This window comes from Agrilus planipennis, unplaced genomic scaffold, assembly GCF_000699045.2.
Source record: "Agrilus planipennis isolate EAB-ADULT unplaced genomic scaffold, Apla_2.0 scaffold4, whole genome shotgun sequence".
NCBI classification, from domain to species: Eukaryota; Metazoa; Arthropoda; class Insecta; order Coleoptera; family Buprestidae; genus Agrilus; species Agrilus planipennis.
This window is the reverse complement of record NW_020442463.1, coordinates 3,007,555-3,019,547: the sequence shown is the minus strand read 5'-3', so window position 1 is coordinate 3,019,547 and position 11,993 is coordinate 3,007,555. Positions and strand designations below refer to the sequence as shown.

At 37.1% G+C, this 11,993-nt stretch overlaps 1 long non-coding RNA gene across 1 annotated transcript in view; it reads left to right on the top strand.

Moving 5' to 3' along the window:
* Positions 1-7,166: 7,166 nt before the first annotated feature.
* LOC112906550 overlaps positions 7,167-11,993 on the top strand; it is a 14,217-nt gene continuing 9,390 nt past the window's right edge. Inside the window, exons 1-3 of the long non-coding RNA XR_003232410.1 lie at positions 7,167-7,287; positions 10,980-11,070; positions 11,183-11,333. This is a non-coding gene — a long non-coding RNA (uncharacterized LOC112906550). The remainder of the gene's footprint in view (positions 7,288-10,979; positions 11,071-11,182; positions 11,334-11,993) is intronic.

Genomic DNA, 11,993 nt, shown 5'->3' with positions numbered 1-11,993 from the left:
GGGTAAAGGCTGATTTTTGTAAAAATTTTAGAAGCACAATTACTAGTTTTCTATGATGTGCATTATGGTTGGTTTTTAGTAAATATATTTTAATTACATCCATACCAAATATGCTTTAATGTTACTTCCATGATGTCTTATGACGTAACAACATACATTGCAAGACAATGTTCTTCCTAAAGTATATTTTTGTATGGTTATAATAGTAAGTTCAAAACCAAAGTGTAAAAAAACTGTTATATATTTTATTAACGTCGTGTTCATTACTAATATTTTGTGATCAAAGTGATGTAGTAGCACATACTCAACAACATTTTTATGAATTATTCATGCTAAAAAAGGTAATTAGGTATTGATGTTTCATTTATACTACCTGCCGGTTATTTTATCACATTATTTTTCGTTTTAAAAATGACTAATTTATGCATATTATTTGCTTATGTAATAATGTTTTATCTAGACATGTAGAGCGCAGTCGCCAGCACATCGTTTTGGTCAGAAAATATCAGTAACGAATAGAGCCATTATAGCTTATTTATAAATATAAACGGTACTTTTAATAAGGAATTTGCATATATTATGATTTTCTCTTTTATTGTTACAAAAAATGGTTAAGAGACTGGTAGTATTATATGCAGTGCTATATTGAATTTGCTTCCTTTTTTTAAGTGTTTCTATATACATATACATATATATTAACTGTACTTTCCATTCTATTGTATGTTTTATACTATATCTGTCTTGTATTTTAGTCTTAATGAATTTATAAAATACATTGTAATTTACATTTTAAAATAATAATTGCTAATTAAACGTATACATAAAAATAAAAAAGTACTTTTATTCAGAACACGCTTTAATAGCAAAACGAACTAAAGATCAGAAAGTAATTTTTAATTACTGATATTTTATTCAGCAGCCGTAGAAAGTCTATTAACTTAATGTACTTCGATCATTTTCAATAATTTTAAAATAAAAATAAAGTGATAAAAAGAAAATAAAGTTCATTATAAAAAAAGCTTGCGGTGCTTTTTATTATCTTTTTATAATAACTACTTTTACGAATAGATAGTACTGATATATTTACAACAATTAATATGAACCTTTTCTATTAAAGCGTGTTTTTAGTTTTTTAAACAATTTTTTATTTTTTCGTCTTTTCTTAATGTTAGTAAACAGTGATAGTGATCAGGATACCTGATATTTAGTATATCTTACGCTAGCGACATGATATTTTTAACCACCCTCTTGCCACTCATCCCTCGGCACGTTTCTCACCAGTGTATTGGATGGGGATTTTATTTGGATAAAATTTTAGTGACTCAATCAAAATTATATATGGCAGCCATCTTGTAAAATGGCGGAACCCAAAAACCCACACTATGCTGACGCCAGATATAGCTTTTTATCCCAGTCGGTTAATTTTAATTGAAATTATTGCACATGGCAGTCATTTTGTAAAAGGGCGGAATTCAAAAAATTTTATAAATAGCAATCGCCACACTCCGCCGAGCCCAGATATCGATTTTCATCCAAATCGGTGAACATACACATTTGGGATGGAGAGAGGTGTCAATCGGGGCGACACTACGGTGTTTCGCACCTACGTAGAGTTCGGCCTTCGCCATCACTCGCGGCTTGGCCTCGCATTCGCCTCGGCCCTGCCGCATGAAAACGCACATGGCAGAGGGGTCACAGAGTGGGTGGTCAGTTAAATTTTTGTATTATCAGTATTTAATATGTATTTTCAAATCAAGTAGACGTCTCGAAGTGGGTTAAAATGGTCAAATTAATAAAAGCGTGTTAATGAAAGGGTTCCAACAGAGACGTATATATACGAGTGCATACTCTTTTATAGCTAATACATTGTGCAAAAAGAAAGTTACGGTAACGCGAGAAAACCAAGTTTTTTCCTAGACTGATGTACTCAGTTATAGCGTATACTAAGCAATAGTGAGTAGTTTCACAACTTGTAATATTTTAAAATTTCTGTGAGAAGTACCTACTTTCACGTATCCTGAAAGTAAGTAATTATTAAGTACTTCAATCATGCTTTACAATAAGTAATTATTTTCTGAAATAGTGCTGATTAGAAAGGAAAGGGTATTTTCTGTCCAACACAGAAAAACCGTGCTGTACAGTCTACACCATTATGGGGTGTGTGACCGGCGTTTCTACCCCATATGCAAAAGGGCAAATGGGAGATTAAGACGCCATGCAGTGGCAACTTTATTTTGTAAGTATTTCAATTGCAAGAAATAATCAAAAACTAATTTGAAATGTTCTACCTAGATTATACAGTTCCTGCAGGAGTTAAAGGTCAAGATGCCGCATTCCATTTTCTTGAAGTAACAGCGGTTCCAACGAAAGTGGCAGGTACCAGGTATTGTAATTTGTTGTTGTTGTGAAACTTAAGTTTGTAGCGTTGAAGATAGAAGATTTTGGTAATTGGTTAACAGTGTGTATTTAAACAAAACAAAAAATGTAAAAATATAAACTTAGAAACGTAGAAATTAAAATAAGAAGAAATTTGTCCAGACACGCAAGTGAACACGCGGATGTCTATTTCACTACTGTCTTAAAACTTTGAAAAACATCAAAAGTATATTCGCACCCCGTCGCTGTTTATTCACCTAGCAAGCCGCCAAAGGATACCGTCTCTATTCACGCATCGGCTTCACACACACGCGCGCGATCAGAAGGAGCCGCTAAATACAGGGTGGCGCACGTTACAAGTTCTAAAAAAAATGTTTTGTAGAACTTCTTCAGGTAGAGGAATGGGGGCAGACGGAATTGTCCCCATTAAAAGATGAAAAAGTACTGCATCCAGTGAAAACATATTGGGGGAAAAGAAGAATTGTTTCAACTGCAGGTAGTTATGCAGATAACAGTTTTAAATATCCAAAACATATATAATTATTTGTTATAGAAAGTACAGTCACAATGGACAATACACAAGCTAGTACTTCTGCAGTTTCTGAAACGTTAGAACCTCCTGTAGAAGAAGGAAGCAGTACTAAATTAGGTAAGTACAATTTCTTTGTTCATACAAATATACCTGTCTTTAGTATCTATTATTNTAACAGTTTCAAATATCCAAAACATATATAATTATTTGGGTAAAGGTCTAGATGATGACTACCTCCCCCGATCCCTACCCCCTTTGGGGGTGGGGGGTCATCATCTAACCCCCATAACTTTTTATGGGGGTGAGACCGCTACGAACTTTTTATGGTACAGTGGTGGAGGAGACCTCCTCTTTCGATCCCACCCACCCCCACCCCAAAAGGTCTAGATCTTTACCATTACTTGTTATAGAAAGTACAGTCACAATGGACAATACAGAAGCTAGTACTTCTGCAGTTTCTGAAACGTTAGCACCCCCTGTAGAAGCAGAAAGCAGTACTAAATTAGGTAAAGAACAATTCCTTTTTTCATACAAATATACCTGTCTTTAGTATTTATTATTTTAATCAATTGATGTTTTGCTATTTACTCGTATATTGTGCTAATTGTACTTATTACTGCATTTATACTTTGTTATTAAATTTGTTAATATTTTTCTTTTTCAATTTCCAATTAAAACAATTAAAATTTGGTGTAATTTTGAAATGCGCGCCTTAAGTTATGCTTCATAGTTTTATGTATAGATGACAGTGAATATTCGAAGTTTTCTTTGCCAGTACCATTTATATATATATTCCAAGTATCGTCTACTAATGTAGGGTAAACTTAGATGTCGCTGAGTGGGGTCAAAATTTTACCCTATTATCTATGGTTTTACATCTACATCTAGTCTAGGGTGCGCGCACTTGCACTGGCAACCGAACAGGCTACGCTCGAACCCGTTCGAATTCATACGCATGCTAAATAAACTAGATTTTTCCGAATTTTCGGATTCAACGAATATTATAATAGGTATTCTTACAACACTAGTCGCCTCTCAGAGGGCAAGCCTGTCAAGATGGACAACCTTCATTTTGGCGAAATGTCCTTTCTAAATTTGATAGACAATGTCGTTGATGCGTCCACTAGCGATGTACGGACCATCCCAAGTTTGTAGTTTCGGGCAGCGTCCTTCCACCTGGATAGATTGTATAACTACTGTTTTGTCGTCTTATCAAAACCATAATAGTTAGCTCGACGTTCGTATCTACTTGTTATGCGGTCACTTTCGCACTTTTTCGCCTATAGACACTGGAAAGTCTAGGACAAACACATAACATATCCACTAGCAGTTTGAGTTCTTTCCAAAATAAAATGCTGGTCGGTGTTTTTCTAATTTTCTCATAGATGGCAAATCTGTAAGATAAGAAAAAAAGAAGTATGCAGCGCAGGGCGGCACTGTTACGGGCTAGGGCTAGCAGCCCCGCGGTGGATCAAATTGGTGGCCGGCCGGTGACAACCTTTCTTTTGAATAAGAAACACTTAGCTCATTAATACCTTTTTTATTTATATTCGCTTAACACTAGGTAACGGGAGTATAGTCTTAAAACTAAACATACATTCTATTACATTTTTAGTACAAAAATAGGGTTTATTTATATGCGCTTAAAGCTAGACACTTATACGTAACTTAAAACTAACATTACACACTTATATCTCACGCGCCATTTCATTGTGCTAGGTCCGAAGGGGTACAGGCCGTTGCAGGATAGGGATCTCGGACCTAGGGGGGGCTGGCATTGCGGGATCAGCTCGGGAGCGAGAGTTCCATCGTTGATAGGGGATCGTGGTCCTGGATCGGGGAAATGCCAAGCAGCGGAACGTAATTGTTTAGTTCGGTTTTCTACCCTGTCTTCCAAATCTGGCAGCCGTAAGTAGTCGTTGGTATAAGGATAGCTTTTTTGAGGTGGATCTTCTGTTTTAGAGGCAGCTTGTTGCGGGGGTTAATGGGGCGATGCACCTGTGTTCTCCTTTATTTGAATTGATTTTTGACGATTTTATGTGATTGTAGAAAGTTAATTGTTAATCTATTGTGATGCCTAGATATTTGACCTCGTTCTTCCATGGAATTGGTTGATTGGGGTAGGTGTTTGGGTCTTTTCCTTTCCTTTTGGAAGATGACTGCCTTGGTTTTGTCGATGTTCAGAACCATTCTCCATCTAGTAAGCAATTTGCTGATGGTTGTGGTGTCTCTTTGTAGGAGTTTAGTGATGTTGTCTAGTCTTCTGGTGGGTTGAGCTACGTAGAGTGCCGTGTCATCTGCGTATTGGGCGATAGTTGCTGTGATGTTCTTGGGAATGTCTGCCATATATAAACAGGAGTGGTCCGAGGACTGAGCCTTGAGGTACCCCAGCCGAGATTTGCGTTTGGTTGAGGTGTGCTGGTTGATTTTTACGTAGTAATTTTATTCGGTGAGGTAATTTTTAATTGTGTGTGTTCGGTGCTTTGGAATATGTAGTTCGTTGAGTTTGTAGATCAGTCCATCGTAGCATATCTTGTCGAACACCTTCTCTAGGTCGAGGAAGATGGCTTCTACTGGGTGTGATTAGTTAAATTTTAGAAGAATATCTTCACACATCCTTGCGATTTGATGAGTAGTGGAGTGGAGGACAGCTGACTTTTCGACACATGTCGAAGTTCTCAGGCGATTGCTATTAAAGCCGTTGGTGACCGCACCGGGAAACTCTCCCTTTCGACGGGGCAGATTTTATTGCGGGGGGAGAGCGGGCCCCCCGCGTAAGCCTACCGCGTCTGTGTTGTGCTTATATCGTGTTCGAATGCCAGCCTGCAGCGTACTTTCCCCTCAGGTCTTCCTCTCTACGGCACACCAGATGGGTGCTTCCAGACCTTCGCCCGTGTCTGTCAACTGCTTCCCACAATCACATTTGTTTCTAGATACCCAGGGGCCCTTTTTGATTCGCCATGACGTGCGTATGGGTGCTGAGCCCCCGCGGCGACAAGGTGAGGACCCTGGAGGGGGGCTGCGGAGGGGAACAGCTAATAGAGATTTTACGTGCGACTCTTACCATGTTATTCAAATCCACACGTCAAAACAAACAGAGAGTAGCCGTAATGGAATGAAGGACTCCTTGGGGTCGCCTCTGCATCAGATGGATTGGTTCCAGGAAGCCACCGATGCGGTACCTGAGAGTTAACGAGGCGAGTAACTTCCAAGTTCGGGTCTATCTATACCCATAAGCGTTCAATGCAGGGACTACACAGCCCCCTAACCCAACATGCGGGCTGTACCCAACGAGTCCAACACCAATTGGCGGGGCAGGAATCGAAACCACCAGCTTTTGGCATCTACTCTGCTTTCGCCACAAGCGTACAGCCCCCCTAACGGGTCAGACTGCACACCCGGTCCACAAATGGCTCCAACTTTCCACTATGCTTCACGTCGTAACCCCCCCTAATGGGTCCAGTTACCCTCTACTCTGTGAACCCGACTGATGCTCCTCTCTTGTCAGGACACTTACTTCGCCTTAGATATGAGTAGGGTGACCAGCTAACTAGAGGATCGCTGACTTTTCGGCGATCAAATGTCCGAGCACTATTCGGCTGATCTCTGGTTGGCGGTTGTTGAGGCGGATGCGTAAGCGATCAGTGATTCCATATGCTCCATCGTTTAGCGAAACTCTACTTAGCACAGCGCTGGGAAAACGACTGTGCATTGAAAATCAGTTCCTTCGCCACGCTAGTAATTTGCCGTTGCTTTCGCTAAGATCTATCGCCAGCGACTTACCAACGATCTCATGTTAGCGTATTTGTTTATATTTACCTATAAAGAAGTCTATTTGACAGCATTCTTTGAAATGCGGTTCATGTGGAAAATTTGAATTATATCTAAGTATTTTCGAAACTCAATTTTTCAGTTAACTGGGGAAAATAAAGAATAAATTATTAACTCTGGTGTCTAATCCATTACTTGGGATACGCTAAAAATTTGGAGTTCCAGACTAATTAACATACCTTTCTGTAACTCGGATTCTTTTGAAAAATTCTGTAGATCAAATTCGAATCATTTCGCTGGAGACGGTCTTTTCTCATGATAGCGGTAAGATTCTTTACTTCTATCATTGGAAAGCATGAAGCTTGTATTCATTATTAACCAGGTAAAATTAAAATTTTTGGAAGGATGATAAATTAAATCTCTTACGTTTATTGTTTTATTGGTTTCTGTCAAAAAGGTTTTTTTGAATTATCAGTTTGCCTTTGCATTTGCTCGTATCTATCTAACCAGTTTCCGGTTTTTTCAGATTGTGATAAATACGAATACATTCTGATATAACGACTTACGGATTTGATTTTAAAGTCATTCATAATTTTGCCCGTTAAAAGGTAAAGTAGACAAAATCTGTAGATTTTTGAATAGTGGTATTTAAGGATAATATTGTAGTTAATAATTATCACCATTTGACCATCCTGACATATCATGAATTTCGGTTCTAAAAATATTTAAAACTAGCTGCTCGCCCCGTCTTCGACCGGGGATTTTAAACTTATTTAAACAGAATAATTATCGCTGCTAAAATGAAATGACATATGATGACATTGAATGTTCATTATTATCTCCTTTATTTACTTTAGATCTTAGGCTAGGTTTTTTATAAAATGCATATAAAAAGTAAAATAAAAAATACAGTACAAAATATAAACACAGTATAAAAAACCTAACCTAGGGTGCCGCCAGCAACGGGGCAGGGCCCAAGCTACCGGCGGTTAGGGCCGCAGAGAGAGGAACCTCCTGACAATGCGCGCCGTGTCCAGGATTACCGCCTTCTGTATCTGGCCCTTGATCCAGCCATCCAGCGAGAGATTATTATTATTATTATTATTGTAGTGCTTTGTGGTATACGATGTTTTTTGTTTGATTACCTGGCGCATAGATAAACAAATCTGTTGGTTTTCCAACACGGGAACAGGCAACATACAATTGACCATGTGAGAAACATGGGTTTTCTAGATTAATACCACAAACACTTAATGATTGCCCCTGGGACTTGTTTATAGTCATAGCAAAAGCAAGCCGCACTGGAAACTGTAGTCGTTTAAACTCAAATGGCACATCAGTCGGAATCATTGGGATGCGCGGTATGAGAACATCTTCTCCTTTATACTTTCCTTTGAGTATAGTTGCTTCTATCACATTGTTTAGTAATTTTTTTANTGACGTGGAAACTGATGCATTTTATCTCGCGTGCCGAAACTAATACAAAAGAAACGCGAGTTTCGGAACGCGACATTAAACTCCTCCAACTATGTATTCTGTGCTCCTACGCACACACGCACATTGTTTTGATAGATATGATCTTTGACGTTAGGAACACACCTACATTGCTTAGACAACAGTGAGTGCTTGTAATTTAATATGAACTTTATGCCATAGCAATAAAGCTCAAATTGACTACGTTTTAGTTACAAATCATTTGTATGGGAAAAAGAAAAGGGCTATTTTTAGGGTTTTTCCAGCAATAATTCTAATTTTTCTCGCTGTAAAAACCATCCTTGAACTTCAACGAACATTTTAAAAAAAGATTTGGCCAAATTGGTCCAGGCGTTGTTGAGTTATGCGCTTACCAACACATTTTGCGATTCATTTTTATATTATAGATTGTAGAAACAACTTTCTTCTTGTGCATTTGCCGCGAGAGGTAACACTGTTGACAATGTACTGTAGTTCAACGTTGAAAAAAAAATAACTCTTTTATAATTTTGTTAGTAAAATGTAAAATTAAATTGTTTTCTGTCACAAACAGATTTTTATCGTTTTTTAAAATTGTTGAAGTACCGTTCTAGATTTTAACATCTATTTATCTATCAATAATATCAGTAATAAGCATTGATTATATCACCCCCGGGTGAAGTTGAAATACTGTTTATGTTTTTTATACTTGCAAAATTTTTCGTCTGCACGTACCCCTAGTTAAGTATTTTGTTTTGGAGGAGAAGACAACTGTTGTACTTTAATTTTCCAACAAGTTTTACATACACGCATACAAACCCTTACGTTGAAATAACACTGTTCATCTTTGCAGGGAGGTAAATGTGCCAAAATATGCATGTATAAATAAAAAAATAAAACATGTATCTAATCCAGGCCTTCTTAAACTATGGGTCGCGCCCAAATGGGGTCCCAAGAGATTTGAATATACATTGTTACCTAATAAATAAACCATCAAAGAATATTTATTTATCTTTCTTTAATATTTATATGGGGTCGCCAGGAAACACATAATCATAAATGGAGTCGTGAATGAAAAAAGTTTAAGAAGCCCTGATCTAATCCAATAGATTAATAGGTATTATTGGCTTACTCAAATTCGCCTGTGTTTAAGTTTTACCCGTAAATTCATCATAGTTTAGGTCAAGAGCATTGAATAGAACTTTTTCGCTTTCTCATTCATTAGGGTATCAAGTCTTTCATGGCAGATCTGGCCGAATTATAAGCTGTTTTAAGTAAAATACCACAGAATAAATAATTCGATTATGGTAACGTGCCTATCACGTAGTGGTGAGCTACGCCGGGATTTCGTATCGGCAAGTAGATATCCATGTATTTAAATGGACCTTGTTGAGAATACGTAATCCTAAAGTGTAGCATTGTACTACAGATGGCGTTTACCGTGCCATTTGTGGTATTTTATAAAACGTGCTGTTAAGACAGCAGATAAAATTGGTCTGTGTTCTGTCGAAACTATCTATGACGCGCCAATAAGATCCAACAAGATCGAAATCGCGATCCACGTCTGACAGTTTCGACAGAATACAGGCCATTTCGAATTATTTTATCAGTTTTAAGTAAAATAAATTACTAAATTTTCCGAAGCAGGCGTCTATTTATTATAACATATTTCTTAATTAATAACGAATGGTGAAAAGCCAACTGAAGCAAATATAGGGGGAGAGGCATCCCTCCTTTGGGTAGGGGTCAGCGTCTAAATAAATTTGCAGAGATTTTACACAAAAAATTAGGTTAGGTTGGGTTAATTTTGATTCTGCTTTTAATAAGCACTTCTATAATATGATATTTTAGGTCATGTAATGAAGTCACATTTTAAGTAAATAAAACAAAAAGTATTTCATGTTTGTTTTATCGGGCTTTATTTACTTTGATTAAAACATTAATCTGAATGGCTGGTGTAGGAGGTTTACAGTGCGGAGGTAATCTCTCTATCTAGCAGGAAACAAATAGGATATTTCAGCGTAAAATTCGTCTCAATTTTTTTGTAAGGTGAAGTTATGACCCTGCGAAGTTTTTATTAATACTTCACAAATTTGTCACAAATATTTAAGTTATTCACTGCAATTACTTTTCAACAATAACTCTCTCTATAACACTTATTTGCCTCATCATTATAAGGTCGTCAGTCCTAAAACTGGTTGGACACACACCTCCATTCTTTCCTATCTTGAACTAATCTTCGCATTTCCGTAAAACTAGAACAACCCATATCCTTAACTATTTGTGAACAGTAATCTAGGTCTATCTCTACCCCTCCTAACTTCCGTTTTTGCCTCTAATATATCTCTAACTAGACCTTCATGCCCGAGAAGGTGTGCTACCAACCTATCTCGACTTCCATTCTGTTCTCCTATTCTTTCTAATACCTCTTTTTTTCTAACCTTCTCTATCCACGGTATCCTCATCATTCGCCTGCAACACACCATTTCGAACGCTTCTAACCTTTTCTTTTTCTCCGCGTACACCGTCCATGTTCCGTACCCATACAACGTCGTGCTCGATACTACTAATCTTTTGTCTCTGTATATTTATCCCTACAGTTGTACTGTCTGTAATGATATTGATCGCGTCTACGATGTACAGATTAAAAAGTAGCAGTTACAGTGTGCATCCCTGTGTGACTTCCTTCCTAATATTTACTTCTCTCTGCCTGTTCCTCTTTATACAAACTAAGTATCACTCTTGTATCTTAAAATTACCTACCTATTAAGTAAGAAATAAATTTACAATCAGTTAGTTTTTCCATCTTACACACCTGCGTGTAATATGTTCTTTTTGCGTTATTCAGACAAAGTAATGGTTAAGGATGATTCGCCAACCTACACAGCCGGCAGGAGCACTTCAACCTCCTGGTGTTGTTCCATCACAGCCAACGCAGCGTAAGTGTTTTTCTCTAAAGATCTTTTATAATTTTAATCGGTAAAAGTTTTATAATCCTCTTAAAAATTTAAAAGATATGTTTCATTGTGTACCTCTATATTTTACTTACAGCCACGATTGTCTACGTAAGTGTACCTAGCCCTCACGACCCGGATAGTATTATGATGATATGTCCTTACTGCCACAGTAGCATTAGCACTAGAGTAATATCGCAGCCAACAGCTGCAACCCACTTGTTCGCATTACTGTTATGTGTTTTAGGGTAAGCAGTGAGCATAAAATATGTATATTTTTTTTGAAGTGAAACTTCATACACACGGTAGGGTAAGTTCGTTTCATGCGAGTTGCTATGTAACGAAATCATGCAACGGATGTCCCCTTTCTACTCGGCCACGTAGTCGAGTTCGTAGTGGGAATCGCTGGAGCTGTGAGCGCGCTTCAATGCAACGTTCGTTACAGGCAACTCCGGCATGTGTAGTGTAAAATTTAAATTTATAGTGTACAAATAATACCTACCGTTAAACCAATTCCTTAACCCCATGTTTGTGTGTTTGAAGAAGTTTCACTTCAGTAGCGTGTTGTGTAATTACACGCTGTACTTTTTTTTAAATTCTAAGTACTGATTTAAAAATATTGTTTTTATATTTATTACATTTTAATTGCAATACATGTATATCGACGAAGAATGGAACTTGGCAATACCAAATAGTACTTTTCAAGTAGACATTTAGGTGTGCAAATCGATTTAAATAATCTTTTGGAATAATTGCCAATAACTTAATATAATTAAAACACTCGGTATATTTTTGTTTCACAAAAAAAATACTTATTATTATTCAAGCATGTAATAGTCAATTACTCCAAACATACACATATAAGGACCAAAAATGTTAATTATTAAACATTAATAATTAAAAGAAAA